Genomic DNA, 23,654 nt, shown 5'->3' with positions numbered 1-23,654 from the left:
GGAAGATGAAGCAGGATCAGTTCAGTTGCGATTACCCAGAAGGGATCACATGCTCTCAACATTTCAGAGCACAATTGTGGTTTTCAGCCACAAGAGGAATCCTAGTGAGCCTCAAGACTACCAAGCAATTTCACTAATATCAGTGGCTCCTTGGGGTGTCATGGCATGTATATCTGATGCTAGGAGGAAAGCAGAATGGTCAGAAAGGAACAGGCAGAATTTCACTCTTGTGACGAATGTTTAGGATAAGTTAATTTTCTTTTATTCATTCATGGGGTTGGGGCGTCATTGGCAAGGCCAGCATTTATTGCCCATCCTAATTGCCCTTCAGCCGCCTGCTTGAACCACTGCAGTCCATGTGGTGAAGGTTCTCCCACAGTGCTGTTAGGTAGGGAGGGCCAGGATTTTGACCCAGCAACGATGAAGGAACAGCGATATACTACCAAGTTGGGATGGTGTGTGACTTGGAGGGGAACGTGCAGGTGGTGTTGTTCCCATGTGCCTATTGCTCTTGTCCTTCTAGGTGGTAGAGGTCGCGGGTTTGGGAGGAGCTGTCGAAGAAGCCTTGGCGAGTTGCTGAAGTGCATCCTGTGGATGGTACACACTGCAGCCACAGTGTGTCGGTAGTGAAGGGAGTGCATGTTTAGAGTGGTGGATGGGATGCCAATCAAGCGGGCTGCTTTGTCCTGGATGGTGTTGAGCTCCTTGAATGTGGCTGGAGCTGCACTCATCCAAGCAAGTGGAGAGTATTCCATCACACTCCTGACTTGTGCCTTGTAGATGGTGGAAAGGTTTTGGGGAGTCAGGTGAGTCACTCGCCGCAGAATACCAGCCTCTGACCTGCTTTTGTAGCCACAGTATTTATATGGCTGGTCCAGTTAAGTTTCTGGTCAATGGTGACCCCCAGGACATTGATGGTGGGGGATTCGGCAATGGTAATGCCGTTGAATATCAAGGGGAGGTGGTTAGACTCTCTCTTGTTGGAGATGGTCATTGCCTGGCATTTGTCTGGTGCGAATGGTACTTGCCACTTATCAGCCCAAGTCTGGATGTTGTCCAGGTCTTGCTGCATGCGGGCATGGACTGCTTCATTATCTGAGGGGTTGTGAATGGAACTGAACACTGTGTAATCATCAGCGAACATCCCCATTTCTGACCTTATGATGGAGGGAAGGTCATTGATGAAGCAGCTGAACATGGTTGGGCCTAGGACACTGCCCTGAGGAACTCCTGCAGCAATGTCCTGGGGCTGAGATGATTGGCCTCCAACAACCACTACCATCTTCCTTTGTGCTAGGTATGACTCCAGTCACTGGAGAGTTTTCCCCCTGATTCCCATTGATTTCATGATTTTATACACATCATCAGACACATGGGAATCCTACTTCCACTGCCTTCATCCATTTTTGTAAAACTTTCAACTTAGTGACTCAGGAAGAAGCCAGGAGCTGTGGGGGTGCTAAGCCAAATCTTGGATTTTATATGAATGTGTTCCCCAGCTCAAAGATCTGTGTACAGACAGACGAGAGACTCACTGAAACTCTCTTTCATAGATCAGAGACTAACTGGACCTCTCTCAGAAGATGAGTGAGGCAAGGTTGTCCACTGTCACCCATCCTATTCGATATCTTCATCAATAATGTGGTGGATAGTATCATAAGGGATGATGTAGGCAAAACACTCTAAAAATACCCAGAGGTGTCCTTAAAATGGATTTTTTAGCAATCCTGCTGAACTCTTGGGAAAACAGAAAGGGTTAATACTTATCAAAGTGGAATGAAGGATTATATTCTGATGATCATGAGAGTCATCATCCTTCACCTTATCCCGTCCCCTCTGTTATAAGTATGGCCTGAATAATGTGAAACGAGTTTCTAAAATGAAGTCATGATTCCTATCCTGTTGTCTTAATGCAGGTATTTATGGCCTCAAGATAAACAGCTAATGGGTCAATTTGATCGGTTTCTTAGATAATTAAGAATTGTTCGTTATAAATGTTCCCTGACTTAGGAACAGGAGCAGGCCATTCAGCCCCACAAGCCTGTTCCACCATTCAGTTAGATCATGGTTGATCTGTATCTCCAATCCATCTACCCATCTTGGTTCTGTAACCCTTAATACCCCCATGTAACAAAAATCTATCAATTACAGGTTTGAAGTTTTCAATTGACCTAGTCTCAACAGCGTTTTGGGGGAAGAGAGTTCCAGATTTCCACTACCCATTGTGAGAAGAAGCACTTTCTGACATCATCCCTGAATGGTCTATCCCTAATTTTAAGGTTATGCCCCCTTGTTCTGGACTATCCTACCAGAGGAAATAGTTTGTCTCTATCTACCCTATCAAATCCTTTAATCATCTTAAACACCTCAATTGGATCTTAATCTTCTATACTCAAGGGTATACAAGCCTAGTCCATGCAATCTGTCCTCATAATTTAAACCTTTTAACCCTGGTATCATTTTGGTGAATCTGCGCTGCACCCCCTCCAAGGCCAATATACCCTTCCTGAGGTGCGGTGCCCAGAAATGAATGCAATACTCCAGGTGCATCCAAATACTGACATGTGCCTGCTTAAGATATCTGTCACCAAATAAGGGAGCATCTTCCACAAAGTGCATCACAAAGTACATAAAATTTGAAAAAAGGTGCATCACAGAAAAGGTACTGCTGGTAAAATACAAGTATCACTTGTCCCAACTGTTTATTCAAATCAGCATCTGGGGGTCAGGGTGGGTGCCAATTTCAGCTTGATCCTCCTAGGTAACACTGAGAAGGATGAAGTTGAACGTGACCTAGTGGTCTTAACAGACTCGATGGCTAACATGTCCAAACAATGCAGATAAATAAAGCCTAAAGAATGTTGAACTATATAACCAAAACAGTAGAACACAAGTCAAAGAACCCATAATTTAACTGTATAACAATTATATAGGGAAATTTCCCATCGTCCTACATTCCAACATGCGTAGCTAATTGCATCCATTAGCTAAGTTCCTAACTAAATATTTGACATTTTTGCAGTCCTAAGTATTGCACCATCAGAGCTTCTTGGAGCTCAAATACTTTCATAAGTCTGGAAGAGCCTAATCAAATTTAAAGATAACTGTGTGGGGGCGAGAAGAAGCGCCAGTGCTGGAGCCTCCGGCTATGATTGGATAGGTAAGAGTGGAACAAAGTAAGGATAGTCTCACTGAGCTGGTCAATGGAGGAGCAGCGTTGGAGGAGGATGATGTCGTCAACCATGCCAAAGGCTGCCAAGAGATTGAGAAAGACAAGGAAGGATAGGCCACCATCATCACAGTCGCAAAGGATGTTATTTCTGACTTTGATTAGAGCCGCTTCAGTGTTGTGGGAGGGATGGAAACCTGATTGGAGGGATTCAAACATGTTGTGGGAAAGATGGTCACAGATTTGGGAGGTGTCAACACTCTCAAGGACTTGAGAGGAAAGGGCGGTTGGAGATGGGGTGGTAGCTTGTAAGGACAGAAAAGTTGAGGGTGAGTTTTTTGAGGAGGGGTGTGATGACGGTGGTTTTAAAAGGGAGGGGGACAGTACCTGAGAAAAGTAAACCATTTATAATGTCAGCTAGCATGGTGACCAAGAAGGAAGTTGGGTGGTCAGCAATTTAGTGGGAATGGGGTCAATAAAGCAGAAGTTCGATCTCATGGACAATATGAGTTCGGGGGGAGATAGGAGGGAAATTAGGAAGGGCATGGGTGCAGGGCTAGGGCAGGGGGGAACCTTGGGGGAGGTTTGTCTTGGTAGGCAAGGGGAAGAGGCAGTATACAACAGATGCAGCTAAACAGATGGTTTCAAACTTAGTGACAAAGAAGTCCATGTGCTCCTCGCACTTCTTGTTGGACGTGAGGGTGGAGGGGGCAGGGGAGAGGATTGGCAGTGGAGAGAGAGAGAGAGAGAGAGAGAGAGAGAGAGAGAGAGAGAGGGGTTTTCTTTGCTTTTCAGGATGATCCTGGAGTAGTAAACTTCTCGGCAGAGGAAAACAAGACCCAATAGTCCTAGATGTGATCCAGCCAGATCTGGCAACGGATAGTTAAACAGCTGTTGGTAAAATTTTAGGGTAGCATTTCCGCAGGGCTTCCCCAATCTCTCACCATAACTTCGGTGGAAGATCAGCGGAAACTCTGGGAAAATGGTGTAAACATAACTGGTACAACTACCATGTTTTCATACTTCCACAATAAATCGTAATGGTGCCAGGATTGGAATGCAGGTTACATCACTCCAGTATTTTATTTGCAATAATGAAGAATGTTTCCTTACTCATTTGGAAATTCTCCATTCAGTCCTTTGGTGAGAACTCCTCCATAATACTTGCCTCCAATAAATTTTTTGAAGCAGTTTTCTCCAAATTGATCAGTGTCACAAGTGATAGTCCACTGTCAATTTTTCCTGCAAAGCAACATATTCCACTATGAGTTTGTTGTTCCTTTTCTGACACCCAGCTAGGACAGCAGCGTATTTGGACCACACTTTCAAGCATGCTTTGCCCTAGAATTTATAGTAAGCTATAATTCCTTGTCACCGCCCTGTGCCAACAATAAATTTCAACTTTGTTTCCACTAAAAATGGCCCTTTTCTGCTTCAATGAGACAAATGATTTTGCCAAAGCTACTTACAAGCAGCTACTTTACAGAAATTATAGTAACACTTTAAATAACAGGCTTTCTCTTTATGTGCAGCAGCGACCACAAGGGCGCTAAATTGGGCTGTCTAGCACCCGTTTTTTCGGCAGTACCCGGCCTCCCGGAGATCCAAGATGGTGTCTTGGATGCGGCGCACCCACGCTTCTAGCGTGACGTATGCTGGACGCCATCCAGGTAAAGGGTTTAGCGCATACGCAATTAACGAACGCCGGCTACATGAAAAGTAGGGAGAAAATGCATTTGATCAGTGTGCAACGCTGATTTAAAGTGATAGACACCATTTTGGCACTTAACGCTTCACCAAATGCGTCTTAACCGCAACCATCTAAACATGTCTTAGAGGGCCTGGAGGACACCCCCCCCCTCCCCCAGCAGCACTATTTAAAGGGACCATGCAGGATTTACAGGTTGGTGGCTGGATTATTGCTTCCAGCTGCTGATGCATTTGTAACTTTTTTGGAGGTCTATACTTGAATACCAGGACAATGGATCATAGCCTAACATTTAGAGCCAGGACGTGCAGGAGTGAAGTGAGGAAACGCTCCTACACGCAAAGGATGGAAGAAGTTCGGAACGCTCTTCTGCAAACGGCAGTTGATGCTAGCTCACTTGTGAATTTTAAATATGAGATTGTTTGATTTCTGTGAGACACGGGTATTAATGGGTATGGGGCTAAGGCCGGTATATGGAGTTAAGTCACAGATCAACCACAATCTCGTTGAATGGCCAAACAGGCTTGAAGGGCTAAATGCCACTGCCCTTTATGCCTCCTGTTGTGCACCACCTTCTCCTACAAGAAAGCGGGACATGTGTCTGGGTGATGTGCCTGTCATGTTTGAATTGCTGCCAGTGTGTTGTTCTGTGAATTGTGGGTGGGAGGCTTGCAACAGTGGTAATGTGTAAGGGTGAGAGGAAGCATCTGATTGGAAGAGTTGAGTACTGATGGAAAGAGTTTGTTGGTATGTGGGTGATGGGGCTGTGTTGCATGGATCAGTGGAAGCGGCTAGTGGTGTAGTTAGTAGGAGATGCCACTCGACAGTTGACCTCACTCACCTTGACCACTCGTGTCAAAGCATTGAACTTCTTCCTGCACTGCATCTATGTTCATGGTGCTATGCGCCTGGCATTGACTGCGCACCCTGCTGCCTCCCACTACCTTTTGGGCATATGTCTGGAGGGCCTCTTGCCTGCGCCCCCTCCCCCTCCCCCCCAGCCGGATATAGGATGGCCCTCCCTCTGTCCACCTCTGGCACCAAGGCCCTTAGTGCATCAGCAGAGAACCTTGGTGAACGCACTCGCGCAGGCCTGGTACCAACTTGGAATGGCAGATTGGTGAGGTCTGGCATGCAGATTGGAGGATGTGGGAATTAGTGGTGCACAACCTTTATTCAATGTTTTAAAATAACTCAAAAGTTTGTAAACATAGGGACGGGACCTGTATCTGTGTTTTCCGTGCGCAATGTCTGATCTCCGTTCAGACTCCGTGCAGACAGCAGACTTATTTTTAGCCGGCTACATTTAAGAGATTTTGGCTGGCTGTCAGAGAGAGCTTGGCTGAGGTGAGTGCTGAGGCAAGACGAATGTCTCGTCCTGCCTGAGACAGAAGCACCGGGCACGGGTTAATCACGGATCGCGATACCTGGGCCCAGTTTCATGTGTTATCCAAATTAACCCCCCAAATGTCATGACGTCAGAATGTTAAAACGCTACAGATTGATTTAAAACCGATAAAATACTTGCATTTATGAAGCACCTTTAAATAGAAAATGGCCCAAGCTGCTTTATAAAGGGGGGAGAAAAAATAAATAGGAATAGATAAAAGAATGTACTACACACTGAACCATACAGGGGGAGATTAGGAGGGACATCCAAAAGCTAAGTTGAAAAAGTAGGTTTCAAGAATGTTTTTAAAAGGCAGAGATAGAAGACACGGACAGGTCTAGGGAGGGAGTACCAAAGAGTAGAACCAAGGCGGCTGAAGGCTTTTCCACTAGTGGTGGCGCCAAGGAACTGGGGATGTACAAAAAAACAAAGTCAGAAGACTGGAGGGTGCAGAGAAAATCTAAGGCTGGAGGTGGTTGCAGGAAGAGCGTGAGGCGAGGCCATGGAGAGATTTGAAGGATTTTAATTTCTTTGGGACCTAGAGGCCAGCGTGGCTGACTGAGAACAGGGGTGATGGGCAAGCAGGGTTTGGTGCAGGACAGGATATCGGTGGCATTTTAGACCACATGGAGTTTATGGATGGTGGAGAATAGGAGACCAGTGAATAGGACATTAGAGAAATTGACTCTAAAAGTGACAAAAGCATGCACACAGCAGATGAATGAAGTAGGAATGGTGTCCGGTAATGTTTCAGAGGTGGCAATAAGAAATCTTAGTGATGGATAGGACGTGGGGTTTGAAGCTCAATTCCAGGTCAAACAGGGCCCCAAGGTTCATTCTGAGGGGCCGGAAGGGTTATACAGTCAACAGCAAGGGTGCAGTTGGAAAACGATCGCTTCAGTTTTGCCATTGTTCCGTTGGAAGAGGTTGTGACTCATTCATAACTTGATGCTGGACAGGCAGGCTAATAACACGGAGCTGATTATGGGTTCGAGAGAAGTGGTGGAAAGGTAGAGCTGGGTGTCATCAGCATGCAAATGAAAGCTGGTCCCAAAACTGTGGATGTTATCACCAAGGGGCAGCATGTAGAGGGATAGTTGAGTGACAGCATGGAAAAGAGGAACTTGGAGAGGGCAAAGGGAGAAGGGAGAGAAGTTGCAGAATGGGGGGAAAATCAGGGCTGGAGCACTTGTGAACTGGGGGAGATTGGAAGTGGGATGGGAGGTGAAAAGGACTGAGTTGAAATTAATGGGTAGCTAGGAAGTAAGATCAAGTTTTGGAAGAGGCAGTGTAAATTGGTCTCCAAATCTGAAGTTAGTTCTAGAGCAATTAAGGGTACAGTAGTCTAGTGGTTATGGTACTGGACTCGCAACCCAGAGATCATTAGTTCAAATCCCATCATGTAAACAGAGAAGTTTTAATTAGATTTAACTGTGTTGCCTTCCCTCCTGCTGAGTAGGCAACCTGTGTCTGCCCACCGAAGCAGTTGATCATGATCCTGCCTGGAATGGTGCATTGTGAATGTTAATTAAGGCTGGGATTTGAACTGAATCCCCTAGTACACACAATGTGGAAATAGTTTCTAATGTGGAAACTGCAGGTTTGATGTCCCTGTGATTGAGACAACTGCATTATCTTGAAACCATCATTTCGTACCTAACAATAAAACTGACCTCAGTACTTTACTGTTAAGGAAGATTAACACAAAAGTTGCTGTTGTGATATGGTGCTCTCAATTAATCAAGGGTGGAAACCTCGGGATACTGCAGGCTTACAATTATGTGCAATGAAACACTAGTGCAGTGAGTCAGTATGAAACAGGATGGGTGTGAGGATCTTGAATTCCCTGCAATGATATGTGCCAAGTATTCGAGCTCTGCAACACCCTCTAGTTTTCAAATTTTCCATAAGTGGCTTGTAGAGGACAGCTGTTAAACAAAAATACCCTCACTGCTTTTCTACAGAGAAGCCTACACAGGGATCGAAATTAACAGGAGCCCAATTGTTGTCAGCTCAGAAGCAATAGCGTCCTTTTGGAGAGCTAAACTGTAACACACATTACTCCCTGCCAACATTTCTAGTGTTGCCAGTCACAGCTTACACTGAGGAATCTGCAGAGACAAGCTTACCGCCTGTTAAAATGATTTAATTCAAGCCTCTACAAAAGCAAATGCCTCCAGTATTACAGCAGTTATACAGTTGGAGTTTTATATTCATTTGATAAATGGTGTTTGTTTTTTTTTCCAATAATGAGAATAGGGGAGGGCAACAGTATTTGACCCGACCATCCTTCAATCACTCGTCTATTTCCTAAAGTCTACCCATCCCTATTTCCTCAAGTCTTGACTGCAACTTCCTACCAGTGGAGCTCAGGGACAGCAGAAAATCAGAAACCTGTTGGCAGACATTGATTAACCCTGCTTTGTTTCTGCCATTCCAACTTAATTTTCCATTCATTTCTGTTTTTATTTGCGTAATTATTTGATAGGACTCAAGAGTAAAGGCTACAAATGATGCAAAATTTTTAACTATGGATTAATGCCGTTTGCAAAATTTTACTTTGGTTGTCTCCTTTCCAGTGCTTCTATTTTTTGAAAGCCTGCCTTTTTCCAGGTCTGGAATATCTCAGAGAGAGAACATAGATTGCTCCCAAACCACTTCTAACTCCAAAGAAAATAGCTGTTTCGATTTTTTTTAAAGGATTGATCCTTGAATAAAGTGCTGGTCCAATACCTCGCAAATAAAAAGCAACGACAGATATTTGGTGAAAGCGCCTTTTGTCAATGGCAAAACTAAAGATCAGATGGTCAGCAGTCAGTTTCATTGATAGACTTCAAAACTATCAAATCTACCTTCATCCATAGATGTCCTTTTCGTCTGGACACTGCTCTTCAATAATAACTTACATTGCACAACAATACGAAAAATTCCAACAATAATTTTAGTTGTCAAGGTATCATTTCTCTGATGTGATGAAATTTATAAGATTAAATCTCATAAGGAGACCTCAAGAACAACCTGATCTTTGGACACAATTTTTTTTTAAACCAGCAGTACGTGAACTGCTTGAAGACAAACAGTTTGAGTCACTTATTGCATAGACATTAAATATAGGGATAAAAATTAGAACATTCAGGACAATATTGCAGTAGTAATCAACAGAATCTGTTTAGTGGATACCACAAAGAAAACATAATTAGTTGTAGGCTATTTTCATCCATATAGTCAGGCATATTTGTAGCTTATGTATAAATATTACTTTGGCACGGTTCTGCACACAAATAAAAAATGCAAAAAATGTTCTCTCGCCAAGAACGGCAATGCATGCATCACTGAACAATACTCATTATATCAAGAAAATACATTGTTGCAAGATATTGCTTTTAATTTTGTTCCCATGCAATTTTCCCTTCAATAATCCGATCAAATTCTGTTCAGAACCACCTCCATCCTAATGTAAACTGTGGGCAAATTCCCAGGATATTTTAGTTGGCAAAGACAATGTGGAACTGAGGCATACAGACCAAGATCCAAGTTTCAACCTCCCGCCTGTTAGAATCAGCGAGAGAGAGATGAGTGCTACAACTGGCCTCAGCACTTTGGCTGTGATGAGGGAGAAGAAGTGATGAAGAAATGAATCCACCAGGGGTCACGCTTGATTACTATCTAGTCACTCCTGCTGGAAAGTATGAATATGTGGATATCAGGTGGTGACAGGTGCAGACTTGGCTGTGAGAACCCTGTCCCCCCTAAATAGCCTGCTGACCCTGACAGCCTAGGCTCATACATGAAGAATTGGCCACTTGGACCAGAGGGTGATCAATGCCCATGAAATTGCATGCCAGACAACATTTTCAGGAGAGGTAAGGAAACAGTTAGGCCCCAGAGCTAAGTGGACAGTGTGCCAACCCACTGCGCACTGTGCGCTTTGGGGGCAAACTGTGTAAGGCTCATGGGATGCTTAAAATAACTTCCATGAAATACAAAACCCAGATGGCAGAGAATCTTAATGCAAAAAAAATCACAGAGCTGGAAGATATGCCAGAAAAGGACAAGGAAGCTGTATCCCTAGCACAGAATTTACAACACGTTTTACATTCCTGGCTCTGAAACATAAGCTATCCAATGCTGTCATCTACATAATCAGAAAACAGTGGTTCTTTGTCAGGTCCTATATGCTGAATCAGTAGGGGTTATTCAACACTAAGTACCAGTGTCAGGGAGAGTGAAGGATTCACCTAATTTTTACACTACCTTTATATTCCAAGTCACTATAGATGACATCACAGGTATCAGCTGGCAATGTCTAATGCTATCAGCCAGCTCATTGATGCATTTGTCACAATCGCAATCACTGTATCCACTGACCCAAACAGCAAGAGAAAAATGTAACTGAAATTCTTTGGGCTACAGACTGTGTATACACACTACTCAAAAATCTGAGCACTGGGGAAACATTAATGAGATTTATGATCAACAACACAGACACTGCAAATTCAATTAAACATATGGAGCTGTGTCAATAGTTCAAAATTAAAGGCATTGCAATAGGTTAAATTTTTAAATCATAAATAAATGACACTTAACAAATCCAGTAAAACTAGATACTCCCACAGAGAATGTTTATATTTTCCTCAATAGGAAGGGTGTGTATTCTTGAATATGCTTACACTGCTCAAAATGTTTATTACTCATATTTTGCAAAATACCTAGGGATCATATCACAACTTCAACCCTTACTGAAATGGAATTGCAAGAGTAACTGAAACCCAAACCTCATCCAATGATTATTCTTCATGTGTGAGCCCAGTCAGTGTCAGCAAGGTATTCACTCGTCCATGTGGTTATCACAGCTGAGCCCAATGCCATCCTCATCCACTTTCCAGCAGGAATCAGTAGACAGCAATCATGGACAAGAAACTCTGGCTAATTTTCCCTGGTCTGGTCAATTATAGCAACGACACCTTAGCTGAGATTAGTTAACTCAGCAATAACTCAAGATTATACCTGGTGGCATTCTCCCTCTGGAACTTTTGTTGTCATTTCAAGATGGGTTAGTGTCAGATGGAAGGAATGACAAAGTGGTCTGCAAGGCTACAGTCACAAATTAACATAGTCCAGGCCATCAAATGCATCTTAAGATGGGTGATTGCTCCTCTGTTACACAGCTGTAGTTTGCATTTTTGTGTATCCCAACATGGCAATAATGGATTTTGTGTAACAGTACTTCATATCTCTAGTATATCATTTTCAAAAAAATTGTGATTCATACATCAGCTTACTTCCAACATCTACAGATCTGAACTAATTAACTGACTTACACCAAAATGTTTGGATTAGAACACAACTCAATTCCATTTTCTACAGAGCTATTTCTTACAAAACATAATGTCAGCCTATGTTTTTTCTGCTTTACAAATACCTTAAACCATTTTGCTTCTTTATGCCAAAGACTTGCAATATTGGTAAAACACCTGGGCATGAATTAATTGTATTCCAATGTCCTAAGACACAAGACCACTAACAACCAGCATCACATCTCTATGTGCAGTGCATTAGAAGAATCTATCATTCCTAAACGCAAGCAACAACCTTGCAAAACATTACTTTCAACTAATCAATTGTATAATAAGATTAGATAGTACGTTTCATTGCAATTAATTAAGAGTCAGCTAACCGGACACAGAAAAATCAATCAACATCAGAATTTTTAGTTCTCCTCTAAGGAGGGTCGGCTGCTGCCTTGGATTATGGGGACATTTTAACCAGAAGGCAACTGTACATACACATACAAGGTGGGCACAACAATTCATAAGTTTGCCTGATTATATACAATGTAAAATGTTTCAGGATTTCATCTGTGTTATTTGTAGGAGACAGAACAATACCGATGGAAACCACAGAGATGTTTGCAATCAATTGAGCAACCTGTCAGCAGGCACATGTGAAGAATGATGGAGGGAACTGCCTCTCTCCTTCATCCTGATGATCTAGTTATAATTGGTAAACTCACCTCCCCAGTGCAAATGTCAATCTAGAATGGAATTCAGCCTTAGATCTCTAAGCAAGAAGGTCCAGCACTACATCATTGTAATAAAGCAGGAAATGTACAGCAGACCATTTTGTATCTGAAAGAGAAAAATAGATTGTTTTAAGCATGACCCTGCATCAAAATTGATCTACGTTCTAATGATGATCTTTGTCTTGACTAAATCACTACGTATTTTAGCAATTTTTACTTTTATCACAGATTTCCAGCATCTTCAGTTATTCTCTTCATCTTTTGGTAATTAAGTTGCCAGACCAGCCTACTCATGGCACTTCCAGGCTTTTTACAATAATGGCAATATTCAGAGATAAATGGCACGAACAGTAAGTAGCTTCATTTTCATTAATGACATTCTTTTATTTTCTTATCTACTAAAAACAAAATTCGGCAATATGGAATTAGAAGACATGAACGAGAGGGTATTTAATATTACTGATTATTTTGATATACAGTAAGGCAGGGTGCTAAATTATTTGCTGATGTGGCAAGAACCCAAATAAATGCATTTCTTCTACTTCATTTTTGCAGTTCATTCACGATACTTCCTCACAATATTTTCATTCACCTTGTTTATTTACTTTATTAAAAACTGTTAAAGAATAAAAAAACTAATTTAAATTGTTGCTGCATTTTATGTATTTCTTGTTTAATCCATTTTTAGTACTCCTTTATAATTAATAAGACTTACTATACTGCATAAAGATTTTAAAACTCTGTTTCCTTCTCGTTGACTAATGGTAGCAATTTTTTTTTGCCATTATTTCAAAGAGTGCTTCATGGTTCAGCATGAACCATTGGGGAAATTATCCAGTGGGTGCATGGTCATGTTTACCAACTATAGGAAAGTCTCTGCTGCAGTTATGCTTTTGGTACTAACAGTAATGGACATATTTTAACTTCAATTCTTACTTCAGAAGAGAACATATAGTACCAACATACTTAAATTTAAGCTCTCCAGGCATTAAACAAATTATTCATACAATTACAAATGAAAGTGAAACACTGACAGATACAACATGAATTACAGCCAGAACATGCACATTATTCACTGTTTGTTTCAGAGTATATCAATCAGATTGCAGGACATCAGGAAATCCTTCAGGCTGCTAAGTTTTATCCTGCGGTTATTTAGCTAAGCATTCAATCCTTTAACATGGGCTTCAAAAGGTTTGGTACTTTGTTTAAAACTTTTATTCCATTCAAATTTGATTGCAAAAGTTGTTATTCGTGATGATTCTGAAATAAAAAATATTCAACAGAGCTACATTGGTGATTTTTCCACATCCAAAGCAACATATGTTACTCAAAGGATTTTTTTAAAATTCTAAGATCAACCTTTTACTATTGGAAGAAATAAATGATCTAAGAGGGAAACAAAATACACAGTTTATATAGCCTGAGAATTAAGCAAAGGATGGGTCACAAAAGATCACAGGCAGTAGGGTAGGACAGAAAAAAGTAAAGTAGACCTGGAGGGAAAATATCTCAATCTGGCAAATAGTTTTTCCATCTTGATCATAAATCAAAACCAGAACTTATTTAACAATACATGGTTGACTTTTTTGTTTAAAACTACTGACCTCCTGAAATTGATCTTTTAAATATATTTTTACCAATAGAATCTTCAAATCATTAAAATGGTGAACTTAGGCAATGTTCTAAATGCACAATAAACAAAGATATTTCAACGGCCAGTTTTCAAATAGAAGTTGGTGTGTGGATTAATGTAACATACAAAATGGAAATGCTAATTTAATTCAGCATCCACCCCTTTTCCAGAAACAACTCACATTTATATTGGTAGCTTTCAAACCTTTCCATGTGGAGTATCACTTGCAAATATTGAGACACTCCCAGCCCCCATCCCCTGACCTAACTTTCAAAAGATAGTATCAACTACCCAAAGGAAACCAGCGCTATCATTGCAGCAAACCTTTTTTTATATTAGTACATAGCATGTGAAAAAAAGTGGCAGTGAATCAATATAGAAATATGACAACTTTAGGGGCCCTCTGGAATGCCCTTGTAGATCCCCCAGGGTCTAGGCATCTCAGTTAGATATCCTATGATTTATATACAGTCTCATATTTTAGAATGAGATGAGACATGGGGAGGGAGAGAGACTAAAGGCACAGTCAAAGAGACAGGTTTTTATGAGGCCTTTGAAGGGAGGCAGAGAAGTAGCAAGGCAAAGTGGTTTTAGAAGAGAATGCCATAGGGCAGCGGTATTACCCTGGAAAGTTCAGCATCCAGTGAGTCAGAGGCGACAAACGTATGTGTAGTGGTTTCAACAGTGGTGGAGTGAGGCGGTCCTAAGGCAATGGCAGCGGTGGAAGAAATTAACAGGCTGGATGTGGGCACAATGCTCAGTTCAGGATAGATCTGAACACTAAAGTTGCCCGAGTAGGCAGCCAAGGAAGTTTATGGAGTTAGAGTAACAACAACAACTTGCATTTATATAGTGTAGTAAAACATCCCGAGGTGCTTCAGAGGAGCGTAATCAGACAAAAAAATGACAACTCTCTAAGGCCTTGACATCCTCCCTAACGTGTGGTGCCCAGAATTGGCCACAATATTCCAGCTGGGACCTAACACAGTTAATTAGGACCAGTTCTGGGGCAGGAGGAATTTGTTCAAGTTGTACCTCAACACAGCGAGGACCGATGTCCTCACGGGGAGATTAACGAGTGCTGTGGGAGAGGGTTTAAACTAATTTAGCAGGGGGATGGGCACCAGGATGAAACACTGGAGAGGGGAAACAAGGTGCACAAAAGACTGGGAGACACAAATAGCACTAGAGTAAAGAATAGTTCAGAAATAGGAGGGATCGGACAGGGGGCAAATGTGAGGCAGTCTAAGATGAGTTTGGAGTACATGTGCGTAAATGCACATAGCGTGGTAAATACGGTTGGTGAGCTGCAGGCACAAGTCGCCACATGGGACTATGATATGGTGGCAATAACAGAGACCTGGCTGAAAGAAGGGATTGGGTACATAATATTTCTGGCTACAAGGTATTCAGGAAAGCAAGGAGTGGGGGGCGGGGGGTGGCAGTATTGATCAAAGAAACTATTACAGCACTGGAAAGGGATTATGTAATGAGGAGTCATAGACTGAAGCTATTTGGTTAAACTTAAGGAACAATACAGGAGCTATTATGCTACTGGATGTACACTTATAGGCCACCAAATAGTGGGGAGGAGATAAAGGAGCAAAATTGCAGGCAAATTACACAATGATGAAAGAACTACAGAGTAATGATAATGGGGGACTTCAATTATCCCAATGTAGACTGGGACAGTAACAGACTTCATGAGGACATGGATAGATTGGTGTAATGGGCAGATGAAATTTAACGCAGAGAAGTGTGAAGTGAAGTGAAACATTTTGGTAGGCCTTAGAGAGGGTGCAGAAAAGATTTACTAAAATGGTACCAGGGATGAGGAACTTCAGTTATGTGGAGAGACTGGAGAAGCTGGGGTTGTTCTCCTCAGAGCAGAGGAGGTTAAGGGGAGATTTGATAGAGGTGTTCAAAATCATGAACGGTTTTGATAGAGTAAATAAGGAGAAACTGCTTCCAGTGGCAGAAGGATCGGTAACCAGAAGACACAGATTTAAGGTGATCGGCAAAAGAACCAGAGGCGACATGAGGAAACATTTTCTTCCACAGCGAGTTGTCATGATCTGGAATGCACTGCCTGAAAGGGCGGTGGAAGCAGATTCAGAAGTAACTTTCAAAAGGGAATTGGATAAATACTTGAAGGGAAAATATTTACAGGGCTATGGATAAAGAGCAGGGGAGTGGGACTAATTGGATAGCTCTTTCAAAGATCTGGCACAGGCACAATGGGCCGAATGGCCTCCTCCTGTGCTGTACCATACTATGATACCATTAGCCGTGTTTTATAAAGGTTATTATAACTTCCTTACTTTTGTACTCTATGCCTCTATTTATAAAGCCTTGGATCCCATATGCCTTTTTAACAGCTTTCTCAACTTGTGCTGCCAACTTCAAAGACCTGTGTACGTACACCCCAGGTCTCTCTGTTCCTGCACCCCCTTTAAAGTTCTACCATTTAGTTTATGTTGTCAGTGGTAGCACTGAAAAATATAGCCTACTGTGATTTAGCAATTGCATTATCTTGCATGAAAGATGACAAAGGTTTGTCAAAAACATATCAAAACTGAGTAGGTTTTGTTAGATTACGGCATGTTTTTTTCAATTTTCTTCAGCTATTTCAAATAATGTTCCTCTTTGGTATATTTTATTTGGTCCATAAGTGGAGGAGAATTTTCAAGGTTCAGTCTTAATAGAATCTAATATAAATGCAACAGCTCCTATGTAAAATTATGATATTATCTGTCTGTAAAATATTCTTGTCTTCTACTTTACATATTACAACAGCAATTGTTTACACGCACAGATAATAGTTCTGACCCAATTAGGATTAGCTGTTCTTTTCCAATTTATCAAGACTGCCGCATCTTTTTACATTATTGATTGATTGAACGGAATGCCCCTAGTGGGTACTTCTGTATCACAACCATACTACTAGTTGTACAGTAAAATATACATATTACTTTACTAATAAGTATTCAAATAATAGATGTAGGGGTAGGATGGTTACACAAGGGATATATCCTGGGGCAGTGTTTAAACTTTGTTTACACTTCACTGCTGAGGTCATATTGTGTTGATGACCCTCACCGATGAAATGTAAATAATTATACTTTTATTCAAGACTATGGGTACAAAAATAAAGAATTTTTAAAAAAAATATCAACTTTAAAATTGAAGAAATCCAAAAACTGCTTCAATCAAAAAAAAATCACTTAGTAATACCACAAAAGAAAACTGGAAATCTGAAACAAAACTAAAGAAGCTAGAAAATATTGGAAATACACAGATCAGTCAGCATTTGCAAAGGCGACAGGTTAATGTTTCAGGTATTCTGAAACGCTAACTTGTCTTTTCTCTGTACAGATGCTGATTGACTTGCTATGCACACTAACATTTTATATTTTTGATACAGTAAAGTAACACTTTATATTTCATTGCTACAACCACCATAACAAAATATTAATGTTCCAAATAGCCAGCAGATATTCCCTCAAAGTCCTTTCTATATTTTTCCCCATTTTCAACAATAACATCTTGCATTTATATAGCGCCTTTAACATAGGAAAATGTCCCAACGCCCTTCACAGGAGCATAATCAGACAAAAAGTTACACTGAAATAAAGAAGATGATATTAGGAAGGATGATTAAAAGATGTAGGTTTTAAAAAGGAACTTAAAGGAGAGGTAGAGAGGTTTAGCGACAGAATTTAAGAGCTTAGGGCCTAGACATCTGAAGACACGGCCATATTTGGTGGGGCGGAGGGAGTGGGGATGCCTAAAAGGCCAGAGCTGGAGGAACGCTGAGCTTTCAGAGGGTTGTAGTGCTGAAGGAGGTTGCAGAGATAGGGAGGGGCAAGGCCATGGAGGGATTTGAACACAAGGATGAGAATTTTAAACTTGAGAGGGTGAGACCAGGAGCCAATGCGAGCAGAGGTGATGGGTAAGGACATGGTGCAGGTTAGGATACAGGCAGCAGAGTTTTTCCCACATGAACGAAAGTATACCAATATCACTCTCCTGCATTATGTCCTAGGCCCAACCATCTTCAGCTGCTTCACCAATGACCTTCCCTCCATCATAAGGTCAGAAATGGGGATGTTCGCTGATGACTGCACAGTGTTCAGTTCCATTCGCAACCCCTCAGATAATGAAGCAGTCAGAGCCTGCATGCAGCAAGACCTGGACAACATCCAGGCTTGGGCTCATAAGTGGCAAGTAACATTCGCGCCAGATAAGTGCCAGGCAATGACCATCTCCAACAAGAGAGAGTCTAACCACCTCCCCTTGACATTCAACGGCATTACCATCGCCGAATCCCCCACCATCAACATCCTGGGGGTCACCATTGACCAGAAACTTAACTGGACCAGCCATATAAATACCGTGGCTACGAGAGCAGGTCAGAGGCTGGGTATTCTGCGGCGAGTGACTCACCTCCTGACTCCCCAAAGCCTTTCCACCATCTACAAGGCACAAGTCAGGAGTGTGATGGAATACTCTCCACTTGCCTGGATGAGTGCAGCTCCAACAACACTCAAGAAGCTCGACACCATCCAAGATAAAGCAGCCCGCTTGATTGGCACCCCATCCACCACCCTAAACATTCACTCCCTACACCACCGGCGCACTGTGGCTGCAGTGTGCACCATCCACAGGATGCACTGCAGCAACTCGCCAAGGCTTCTTCGACAGCACCTCCCAAACCCGCGACCTCTACCACCTAGAAGGACAAGGGCAGCAGGCGCATGGGAACACCACCACCTGCACGTTCCCCTCCAAGTCACACACCATCCCGACTTGGAAATATATCGCCGTTCCTTCATTGTCGCTGGGTCAAAATCCTGGAACTCCCTTCCTAACAGCACTGTGGGAGAACCGTCACCACACGGACTGCAGCGGTTCAAGAAGGCGGCTCACCACCACCTTCTCGAGGGCAATTCGGGATGGGCAATAAATGCCGGCCTTGCCAGCGACGCCCACATCCCGTGAACGAATAAAAAAAAATGTCCTGTAGTCTACTATTATTAATCTTTACTTACATAACAATGACTATACAACCATTGGATGACTTTGGATGTGAAGTGCTTTGAGAACTCTTGAAAACTTTGATAAGGTATATTAATTTTTTTCCATATTCTCACTGCTTATTCCCCTTCCCTAGTCTTATCGCCTTGCATTTGTCTACATTAAATGGCATCTGGCACTTAACAGCACCCTCCCATCTATTCAAATCCCTCTGTATTTGGTCTGCTTGTTCTCCATTATGTGCAGTCCCTCTGCCCATGTTTAGTTTCGTCAACAATCAACTCTGTCCCCACTTCCACTCCATTTATGCACATAAACAATGATATCCCAGCACTGACCCCTGAGGCTAATCAAACTCCTCCATTCCGATGCAGTTCTATGTACACCACTCTTCCCTTCCTCCGATTGAGCAGCTGCCCTGCAGAAACCGACCGCATTTCATGCTTTCTGATCTTGTGGACCAGTCTCCTATATGCCACTGTATCCAAGGCTATGCTATAATTCTTCTGAAAGTTTCTAATTATTCTCCACCTTTTGAACCATCTAACTTTGCATATTTGCTTTACTTGTTTTAAAATACTTACCTGGTATTATTATACCATTGAGACGAGACTCATACAATGATACAGCACAGAAGGTGGCCATTCGGCCCATCATGCCTGTGCCGGCTCTTTGGTAGAGCAATCCAATTAGTCCCACTCCCCTGCTCTTTCCTCATAACCCTGTAACTTTTTTCCCTTCAAGTATTTATCCAATTCCCTTTTGAAAGTTATTACTGAATTTGCTTCCACCACCCTTTCAGGCGGTGCATTCCAGATCACAACAACTCGCTGCGTAAAATTTTTCATCCTTATGTCACCTCTGGTTCGTTTGCCACTCACCTTAAATCTGTGTCCTCTGGTTACCGACCCTTCACCAACTGGAAACAGTTTCTTCTTATTTATTCTATCAAAACCGTTCATGATTTTGAACACCTCTATCAAATCTCCTCTTAACCTTCTCTGTTCCAAGGAGGACAATCCCAGCTTCTCCAGTCTCTCCACATAACTGAAGTCCCTCATCTCTGGCACGATTCTAGTAAATCTCTTCTGCACCCTCTCTAAGGCCTTAACATCCTTCCTAAATTGTGGTGTTCAGAATTTTTTTTAAATTTGTTCATGGGATGTGGGAGTCGCTGGCAAGGCCAGCATTTATTGCCCATCCCTAATTGTCCTTGAGAAGGTTGGAGCTGAGCCGCCTTCTTGAATCGCTGCAGTCTGTGTGGTGAAGGTTCTCCCACAGTGCTGTTAGGAAGGGAGTTCCAAGATTTTGACCCAGCGACAATGAAGGAACGGCAATATATTTCCAAGTCGGGATGATGTGTGGCTTGGGGAACGTGCAGGTGATGTTGTTCCCATGTGCCTGCTGCTCTTGTCCTTCTAGGTGGTAGAGGTCACAAGTTTGGGAGGTGCCGTTAAAGAAGCCTTGGCGAGTTGCTGCAGTGCATCCTGCGGATGGTACACACTGCAGCCACCGTGCGCCTGCGGTGAAGGGAATGAATGTTTAGGGTGGTGGATGGGGTGCCAATCAAGCGGGCTGCTTTGTCCTGGATGGTGTCGAGCTTTTTGAGTGTTGTTGGAGCTGCACTCATCCAGGCAAGTGGAGAGTATTCCGTCACACTCCTGACTTCTGACTTGTGCCTTGTAGATGGTGGAAAGGCTTTGGGGAGTCAGGAGGTGAGTCACTCGCCACACAATACACCACCTCTGACCTGCTCTTGTAGCCACAGTATGTGTGTGGCTGGTCCAGTTAAGTTCCTGGTCAATGGTGACCCCCAGAATGTTGATGGTGGGGGATTCGGCGATGGTAATGCTGCTGAACGTCAAGGGGAAGTGGTTAGACTCTCTCGTTGGAGATGGTCATTGCCTGGCATTTGTCTGGCGCGAATGTTACTTGCCACTTATCAGCCCAAGCCTGGATGTTGTCCAGGTCTTGCTGCATGCAGGCACGGACTGCTTCATTATTTGAGGGGTTGCAAATGGAATTGAACACTGTGCAATCATCAGCGAACATCCCCATTTCTGACCTTATGATGGAGGGAAGGTCATTGATGAAGCAGCTGAAGATGGTTGGGCCTAGGGCACTGCCCTGAGGAACTCCTGCAGCAATGTCCTGGGGCTGAGATGAGTGGCCTCCAACAACCACGACCATCTTCCTTTGTGCTAGGTATGATTCCAGCTACTGGAGAGTTTTCCCCCTGATTCTCGTTGACTTCAATTTTACTGGGACTCCTTGGTGCCACACTCGGTCAAATGCCACCTTGATGTCAAGGGCAGTCACTCTCACCTCACCTGTGGAATTCAGCTCTTTTGTCCATGTTTGGACCAAGGCTGTAACGAGGTCTGGAGCCAAGTGGTCCTGGCGGAACCCAAACTGAGCATCGGTGAACAGGTTATTGGTGAATAAGTGCCGCTTGATCACACTGTCGACAACACCTTCCATCACTTTGCTGATGATTGAGAGTAGACTGATGGGGCAGTAATTGGCCGGATTGGATTTGTCCTGCTTTTTGTGGACAGGACATACCTGGGCAATTTTCCACATTGTCAGGTAGATGCCAGTGTTGTAGCTGTACTGGAACAGCTTGGCTAGAGGCGTAGCTAGTTCTGGAGCACAAGTCTTCAGCACTACAGCCAGGATGTTGTCGGGGTCCATAGCCTTTGCTGTATCCAGTGCACTCAGCCGTTTCTTGATATCACGTGAAGTGAATCGAATTGACTGAAGGCTGGTTTCTGCGATGGTGAGGATATCGGGAGCAGGCCGAGATGGACCATCCACTCGGCACTTCTGGCTAAAGATGGTTGCAAATGCTTCAGCCTTGTCTTTGGCACTCACGTGCTGGACTGTGCCATCATTGAGGATGGGGATGTTTACAGAGCCTCCTCTTCCGGTTAGTTGTTCAATTGTCCACCACCATTCACGACTGAATGTGGTAGGACTGCAGAGCTTTGATCTGATCTGTTGGTTGTGGAATCGCTTAGCTCTGTCTATAGCACAGTACTCCAGCTTAGGCCTAACCAGTGTTTAATAAAGGTTTAGCATAACTTCCTTGCTCTTGTACTCTATGCCTCTAATTATAAAGCCAAGGGTCCGTATGTCTTTTTAACAGTCTTCTCAAATTGACCTGCCACTTTCAAAGATTTGTGTACGTACACCTCCAGGTCTCTCTTCTCGTGCACCCCCTTTAAAATTGTACCATTTACTTTATATTGCCTCTCGTCATTCTTCTATAATGCAAGTCACTCTATAACTGCAAATCTTTCTTTCCTACCAAAGTGAATCACTTCAGATTTCTCTGCCTTAAATTTCATCTGCCATGTGTCTGCCCATTTCACCAGTCTGTCTCTGTCCTCCTGAAGTCTGTTACTATCCTACACATTATTTACTACATTTCCAAGTTTCGTGTCATCTGCAAACTTTGAAATTCTACCCCGTGTACCCAAGTCCAGGTCATGAATATATATCAAAACTATTCAATTCCGTCTCATTTCTGCAATTTATTAAATTGCAGCGCGTTGCCTTACTCAGCAGCGAACTGACAAATGGAACAGAACAAAACGCACCAACTATTGCAGCTGCTGGAATAACCACTGCAATATCATTACAAGGCAAATTAAACACATTTTCACCTGTAACAAATCGCTGCCGTGAATTCCGTTTGCAACTGTACTTACTCCAGTATCTCTGGAAAAACTACACCTCTGCTGGTTCAACTCAACCCAAACACAACGGTACGTTTCATATTCCAGTGTCATCCCATTTGCACTTCAGCTCCAACTGCAGCGGAGACCCGGCAACAATGTAAAAGCCGCTGACAGCTGTTTCCCACCGGAGACACGGTGTGAGATCACGGCCGGTTACCGTGCCCGCCGGCCACAACCTGGACCCACAGTGCAGAAAGGTGCATTTAGCCGGAATAAACAACTGGAGGCTCCCCGAGGCCGGAGGCTGTCACTGGGGAGGGGGCAAAACAGCGAGCACCGCAGGGGGGGGGGGGGGGTCTCTGCCTTCCCCTTTAAACCGCGATTACTGCCCGACACCCGCCCCCGGCCCCGGCCCGGTCCTCACCCTCATCACTCCCTCCAGCCGGGGCGCCGGCCCAGACACCACGAGCCAACTCTCCGTTTCCACTGGTTACCGAGCCTGGAAAACACACGTCACGACATCCCGCCCCTCACTGCGGATTCACCTCAATCAGCCGTGAACGTCTCGCTCTCCCCCGCCCCTCGACACACCGCACCCCGCCCCTCGACCACCCCCGCCCCGCACCCCGCCCCTCGACACACCGCACCCCGCCCCTCGACCACCCCCGCCCCGCACCCCGCCCCTCGACCACCCCCGCCCCGCACCCCGCCCCTCGACCACCCCCGCCCCGCACCCCGCCCCTCGACACACCGCACCCCGCCCCTCGACACACCGCACCCCGCCCCTCGACCACCCCCGCCCCGCACCCCGCCCCTCGACCACACCCGCCCCGCACCCCGCCCCTCGACCACCCCCGCCCCACACCCCGCCCCTCGACACACCGCACCCCGCCCCTCGACCACCCCCGCCCCGCACCCCGCCCCTCGACCACCCCCGCCCCGCACCCCGCCCCGCACCCCGCCCCTCGACACACCGCACCCCGCCCCTCGACCACCCCCGCCCCGCACC

General features: G+C 43.9%; 1 protein-coding gene across 6 annotated transcripts in view; it reads right to left on the bottom strand.

Annotated features, from left to right (window-relative positions):
- Nucleotides 1-23,180, bottom strand: part of rusc2 (RUN and SH3 domain containing 2) — a 161,683-nt gene extending 138,503 nt beyond the window's left edge. For 2 of the 6 annotated variants that reach the window (XM_067985494.1, XM_067985506.1), the window contains exons 1-2: nucleotides 23,070-23,179; nucleotides 12,281-12,395 (exon numbers count right to left, since the gene is read on the bottom strand). The gene's annotated coding sequence lies outside the window, so the exon portion shown is untranslated. Of the gene's footprint in view, nucleotides 1-12,280; nucleotides 12,396-22,675; nucleotides 22,997-23,069 lie in introns of those variants that run through there. The other 4 variants (XM_067985520.1, XM_067985526.1, XM_067985532.1 and 1 more) reach the window with 4 other exon arrangements.
- Between the last annotated feature and the right edge of the window lie 474 nt (nucleotides 23,181-23,654).

The sequence above is a fragment of the Heptranchias perlo genome, chromosome 1, assembly GCF_035084215.1.
Source record: "Heptranchias perlo isolate sHepPer1 chromosome 1, sHepPer1.hap1, whole genome shotgun sequence".
Taxonomy (NCBI): Eukaryota; Metazoa; Chordata; class Chondrichthyes; order Hexanchiformes; family Hexanchidae; genus Heptranchias; species Heptranchias perlo.
Note: the sequence above shows the minus strand (reverse complement) of the source record. Positions and strands in the feature narration are given on the sequence as shown.